Source organism: Chiloscyllium punctatum, chromosome 42, assembly GCF_047496795.1.
Source record: "Chiloscyllium punctatum isolate Juve2018m chromosome 42, sChiPun1.3, whole genome shotgun sequence".
Lineage (NCBI taxonomy): Eukaryota > Metazoa > Chordata > Chondrichthyes > Orectolobiformes > Hemiscylliidae > Chiloscyllium > Chiloscyllium punctatum.
This window is the reverse complement of record NC_092780.1, coordinates 30,235,627-30,241,937: the sequence shown is the minus strand read 5'-3', so window position 1 is coordinate 30,241,937 and position 6,311 is coordinate 30,235,627. Positions and strand designations below refer to the sequence as shown.

The window sequence follows — 6,311 nt, the reverse complement described above, 5'->3', positions numbered from 1 at the left end:
TGTCAATATTCTGTACAGATCTCCCTCTATCTATCTAATTTTGGTCTTTCAACATAACCTTTGGGAGTAGTGAAAAGAAAACAGGAAATTGCAGAAATGAAAGGTAGATACTTTCCCTATCTAGCTGTATCAATATTTAGTACACCCATCTCTGGGGGTTGGTTACCTCAGTTGGTGAGATGGTCCAAGTGGGTATGGAAAGTAGCCAACAGTATCCCAGTACCAGCTACGATAGCCCATGGAGTCCTGCCTCCTTGTCTTGCCCAATGCTTGAAGTGCAGTGAAGCTCTCTGAAACCCTGCTATCCCACCCAATCGTTTCCATGTCTAATAAGAAAAGATGCCAACAGTCCTTCAAGAATTGCCTACAGCCATACTAGTCTGAAAACGCCCGATCTCGTCTGATCTCGGAAGCTAAGCAGACTCAGGCCTGGTTAGTACTTGGATGGGAGACCGCCTGGGAGTACCAGGTGCAGTATTGTGGGCGGCACGGTGGCACAGTGGTTAGCACTGCTGCCTCACAGCGCCGGAGACCCGGGTTCAATTCCCGCCTCAGGCGACTCTCTGTGTGGAGTTTGCACGTTCTCCCCATGTCTGCGTGGGTTTCCTCCGGGTGCTCCGGTTTCCTCCCACTGTCCAAAAATGTGCAGGTCAGGTGAATTGGCTATGCTAAATTGCCCGTAGTGTTAGATGTAGGGGTATGGGTGGGTTACGCTTCGGCGGGGCGGTGTGGACTTGTTGGGCCGAAGGGCCTGTTTCCACACTGTAGGTAATCTAATCTAATCTAATTATGGTTAATTACTTTGCCTCTCTATCCCTCGTCAGACAGGAAGTAAATTACAATGCTCATTTACCCGTCTAACCCGCACCCCTTGAAATTTTGATCTTGTCAGTTCCGTGGGGTTTTTTGTCTAAGTTACTATTCTTTGGGTCCCAACACCACATGGCCAGTTGCAAAGGATTACACAGCAGTAATATTGCTAAAATGAGGCACTCTCATAGTTGCCAGATCATGGGGTAGAGTTTGTAAAACATTTCAGAATGTGACTTATTCAGACGTCACACGAATGGTAATAGCTAAAAGGAAGTAGTAGAAGAGGTTAAATATAAAATGCTGCGGGGTGGACTCAATGAACTGTGAAGCTGACACTGCTTGGCAGGAGCAACCTGAGGGCTGTCATTGGCAGCTGGTACCTTTGTATGCATTCATCTAATGATATGCAGGAAGCTGGAAGAACACTGCAAGCCCGGCAGCATCAGGATGGGCTCCAATCCTGAAGAAGCGTTACACCCAAACATCGACTTCGCCACCTCCTCATGCTGCCTGGCTTGCTGAGATCTTCCAGCCTCCTGCTTGACTACATTGGACTACATTGCAGTTTTTTTGTCTCTATCCACCTAATGGCACAGTCACATTGGTTGGGAGAAAGTGAGGACTGCAGATGCTGGAGATCAGAGTTGAGAGTGTGGTGCTGGAAAAGCACAGCAGACCAGGCAGCATCTGAGGAGCAGGATAATCAATGATTCGGCAATCAGCCCTTCATCGGGAATGAGGTTTGTGGGCCAGGGGGCTAAGAGATAAATGGGAGCGGGGTGAGACTAGGGGGAAGGTAGCTGAGAATGCAATAGGTAGATGTAGGTGGAAAGAAGGTGATAGGTTGGATAGAAGGGTGGAGCAGATAGATGGGAAAGCCGACAGACAGGTCAAGAGGGCGGTGCTAAATTGGAGGCTTGGGACTGGGATAAGGTGGGGGGAGGGGAAATGAGGAAACTGATGAAATCAACATTAAACCCGTGGGGTTGCAGGGTTCTAAGGTGGAAGATGAGGCGTTCTTCTCCAGGCGTCGGGTAGTTAGGGTTTGGCAATGGAGAAGGTCCAGGACCTGTGGAGTGGGAGGGGGAATTGAAGTGTTCAGCCACAGGACAGTCAGGTTAATTGGTGCAGGTGTCCCAGAGATGTTCTCTGAAATGATCAGCAAATTGGCATCCTGTCTCCCTGATGTAGAGGAGACCACATTGGGTGCAATGGATGCAGTAGGTGACATTTGCAGAGGTCCAGGTAAATTTCCTTTTGATGTGGAAGGATCTTTTAGGGCCTTGGACAGAGGTGAGGAGGGAGGTGTAGATGCAGGATTTGCACTTCCTGTGGTGGCAGGGGAAGGTGCCAGGAGTGGGGTGAGGGCTGGTGGGGGACATGGATCTGACGAGGGAGTTGCTGAGGGAATGGTCTCTCTGAAACACTGGTAGGTGTAGGGAGGGAAATATATCCCTATTGCTGGGTCTGTTTGTAGGTGGCGGAGGATGATGCGATGTTTATGGAGGTTGGTAGGGTGGAAGGTGAGGACCATGGGGATTCTGTTCTTGTTGCGTTGGGAAGGGTGGGGTTCAAGGGCAGAGATGTGGGAAGTGGAGGAGATGCGCTGAAGGGCATCGTCAAACACGTGGGAGGGAAAATTGTGGTCTCTGAAAAAGGAGGCCGTCTGGGATTTTCTATGGTGGATTGGTCATCCTGGGAACAGATGCAGCGGAGGCGGAGGAATTGGGAATAAGGGACGGCGGTTTTACAGGAGGCAGGGTAGGAGGAGGTGTAGTCCAGGTAGATGTGGGAGTCTGTGGGTTTGTAGTAGATGTCCACGGTTGTTGGTTGCCAGAGATGGAGATGGAGAGGTCCAGGAAGGGGAAGGAGGCATCCGAGATGGTGCAGGTGAATTTGAGGTCAAGGTGAAAGGTGTTCGCGAAGTTGATGAACTATTCAATCTTCTCATGGGACCCTACAACCCTGTGTGATTAATGTGGATTTCACCAGTTTTCTTATTTCCCCTCCCCCCACCTTATCCCAGTCCCAAGCCTTCAACTTGACACCGCCCTTTTAGCCTGTCTGCCTTCTTTCCCATCTATCCACTCCACCCTCCTCTCCAACCTATCACCTTCTCCCCCACCTTCATTTACCTATTGCATTCTCAGTTAATGTACCCTGAACACCGCCGCCCCCGCCCCCCCCCCCCCCCAGCCGAGTTATCTCTCAGCACCCCCACCCTGCCTACAAGCCTCATTCCTGATGAAGGGCTAATGCCCGAATCATTGATTCCCCTGCTCCTTAGATGCTGCCTGACCTGCTGTGCTTTTCCAGTACCACACTCTCAACAGCCATATTGGCTGGACAAGACAATGTAGAGTCAAGTGCCAGATACTGCATCAAGGCTAGATACCATCCAACAACAGGATGCTTTACTGAAAATACCTGCCTCTGTACTATATTGATGGTCTCATAGAAATGCTATCACTGTGCCAATAAATCTCAAATTAAACCACTATCAAAGCATTCTTTGTCTGAAAAATGGAGATTCCACTTCACTGTAGTGGTTGGAACAAGTTCAGAAGTGATAGGTCAACATATTTTAAGGTAATTTATTGTACAAAGCACTCTGCGATTCATTTTGTTATGAAATTATAAGTTACTAACAGATGGACAAAAGACCAAAAGAGCATTTGATTGCTACAACTGCTCCAATCGAGCACTTAAATATTGGTGCTGACAGGGTACTGGCAGCAATATTAGAGCTACCTTTGTTTCAGCAGATAGACTGCTAATGAAAACCATGCCTCAGATTGCCTCACTGAATCATATGTGCATATACACTTCAAGAAGTATTATGAATCTTCCACTCTGCTATCTGTGATCCAGCTCACTCAGGGCCACAGTTTAAGATTTCATACAGTGTGGAAACAGGCCCTTCGGCCCAACAAGTCCAAACCAACCCTCCGAAGAGCAACCCACCCAGACACATTCCTCTACATTTACCCCTAACACTATGGGCAATTTAGCATGGCCAATTCACCTAACCTGCACATCTTTGGACTGTGGGAGGAAACCGAAGCACCTGGAGGAAACCCACGCAGACACGGGGAGAATATGCAAACTCCACACAGACAGTTGCCTGAGGCGGGAATTGAACCCGGGTCTCTGGTGCTGTGAGGCAGCAGTGCTAACCACTGAGCCAATAAGGGGTTTTCCATTTGCGGAAGAGGAGGAAATCTTTCTTTCACAAGGTGATGAATCTTTCAGATGCTGTCTCCCAGAGAACAATGGAGGCAGAGCCATTGAATAGCTTTATGGCACAGACTAATAGATTCTCGACTAAAGCAGCAGTGTAGGGATATTGGACATTGGCAGAAACCTGAAGTTGAGATCTGACTGGATGATGGAGCAGACTCAGTGGGCTGAATGATCTATTTCACTTCCTATGTTCCCATGTTCGAAGAGTATTTGGGAGAAGACCATAAGACACAGGAGCAGAAGTAGGCCATTCAGCCCCTCGAGTCCATGAGAGCATGCCTGATCTGATAATCCATAATTCCATATTCCTTTTTTTTCCCAATAACCATTGATTGCTTATTGATTAAAAATCTGTCTACCTGAGCCTTGAATATACTTAACAACTTTCATCCTCCATAGCCTTCATTGGTCAAGAAGTCCATTGATTCACAACCCCTTTGAGAGAAGAGATTCTTCCTCATCACTGCCTTAAATGTGCAACCCCTTATTCTGAGTTTGTATCCTATGGTCCTAGACTTTCCCACAAGGGAAAATGATCTATCCACTCCCATCCTGCTAAGTCTACTAAAATCTTTTATGCTTCAATAACATCCCCTTTCAATCTTCTATATTGTACCGAATGCAATCTCTCTGAGTTTGACAGTCCCTCGTTAGTGGGATCAACTTAGTAAACCTTCTCTGGATTGCCTCCGATGCCAGTGTATCTCTCTTTAGATAATGGGATCAAAGTACTGTTCACAGTATTCCAGCTGTGGTCTGGTTAGTTCCCTGCATTGTTTAAGTTAAACCTTTCTTCTTTTAATTTTCTATTCCATTTGAAATAAAGGCCAACATTCCATTTATCTTCCCTATTACCCGCTGAACTTAGATGCTAGATTTCTTTGTAATTCATAATGTATGTATGTTAATGCAAACTTGGACTGAAAGTTTGTATGGAGCTCCAGAGACTCGTTGGGTTTATAGCCAATGAAGATCAAACTCTTCTGCAAATTGACAAGAAGGGTATTCCTCAAATGTGCTGTTATTGTGTCTCAAGCTGCACACCAGATGTGCCCTCTGCAAGAGTCAATCCTAATGCTATATTATTTTCATTCAATTATATGTGGGTGGTGAGCATTCATTTAAGCTGCTGTAACTAGACACAGACTAAAACTGTGTGGCTGTCTAACTAGGAGGTAGGCATTTGTAAATAACTCTGTAAAAGTACATAAAGGTCTGTAAATATTGGCTCCAGTTCTAGCCTTCAGCAACAGTCTTTTTTTGGAATAGAACAATCAGGATTGAATTGTCAACCCGTATAATCTTTCTTTCATGACCTAAATTATAGAATCTTGCTACTCTTTCCACAGTTTATCTTGTTGTGCAATTGAAACAAGACTGGCCAATGTTTTTTTAACCGACACAAATGTAATGACTTAAATCAGCACAATTTTTAATAAACCTCATTTCAATTCAGAAGAAATAAGCCATTTTGGTACCCCTTGCTCATCTGTGATCATTAGTACACCCTGTGCGTTCTTACTGGGATGGTGGTTGTTCAAGTGTAGTGAATCATCTCTTGTTTATGCTGTGGTGTACAATCCAGAAGTATTATCTTGGAACTTGCTGCCTACAAGACAGTTGGAAGCCAAGATGCTCAATGATTTCAAAAGGAAAACAGATACCTCCCAAGGTAAAATAAAAATACATAACTAAGGGTTGCTGTACAGAAAGCTAGCATGGAGTTGATGAGCTGAATAGCCTCCTGTTCCACAATAAATCTATTAGTTGACATCATCCCATTGTGTAAAACAGAAGCAAACATGTTTTGTATTAAAGCATTTGTGGTTGCCGTGTGCAATGATTTTCATGGTGTGTAGAAACAATAATTTGCTCAGTAATTCTGTGCTAGTAATATAGTTCAAACATGTAACATTATGACCTTACAAAAAGATCAACGTCAGCCAATCAGAGATTAGAGTGGTGCTGGAAAAGCACAGCAGATCAGGCAGCATCCGAGGTCAGGAAAATCGACGTTTCGCGCAAAAGCCCTTCATCAGGAATAGAGGTAGGGTGCCTGCAGAGTGAGGAGATAAATGAGAGGGGGGTGGAGGTGGGGGGAAAGTAGTATTGAGTCAGGGCAGAGAAGATTACCTGGGGGTTGCAGTGAGAGAGAGAGACTCACTGAGATTCTTGTAGAGAGAGGAGGAAAACTTCAAGGCAGGCATCCTTGCAAGAGGATTCGCAGTAGGGTTAAAATCAACCAGGTAAAAACA

At 45.7% G+C, this 6,311-nt stretch overlaps 1 non-coding gene across 1 annotated transcript; it reads left to right on the top strand.

Annotated features, from left to right (window-relative positions):
• Window positions 1-362: 362 nt before the first annotated feature.
• LOC140465951 (5S ribosomal RNA) lies at window positions 363-481 on the top strand. Its single transcript, XR_011955199.1, has one exon. It is a non-coding gene; the product is annotated as a 5S ribosomal RNA (ribosomal RNA).
• Window positions 482-6,311: the final 5,830 nt, after the last annotated feature.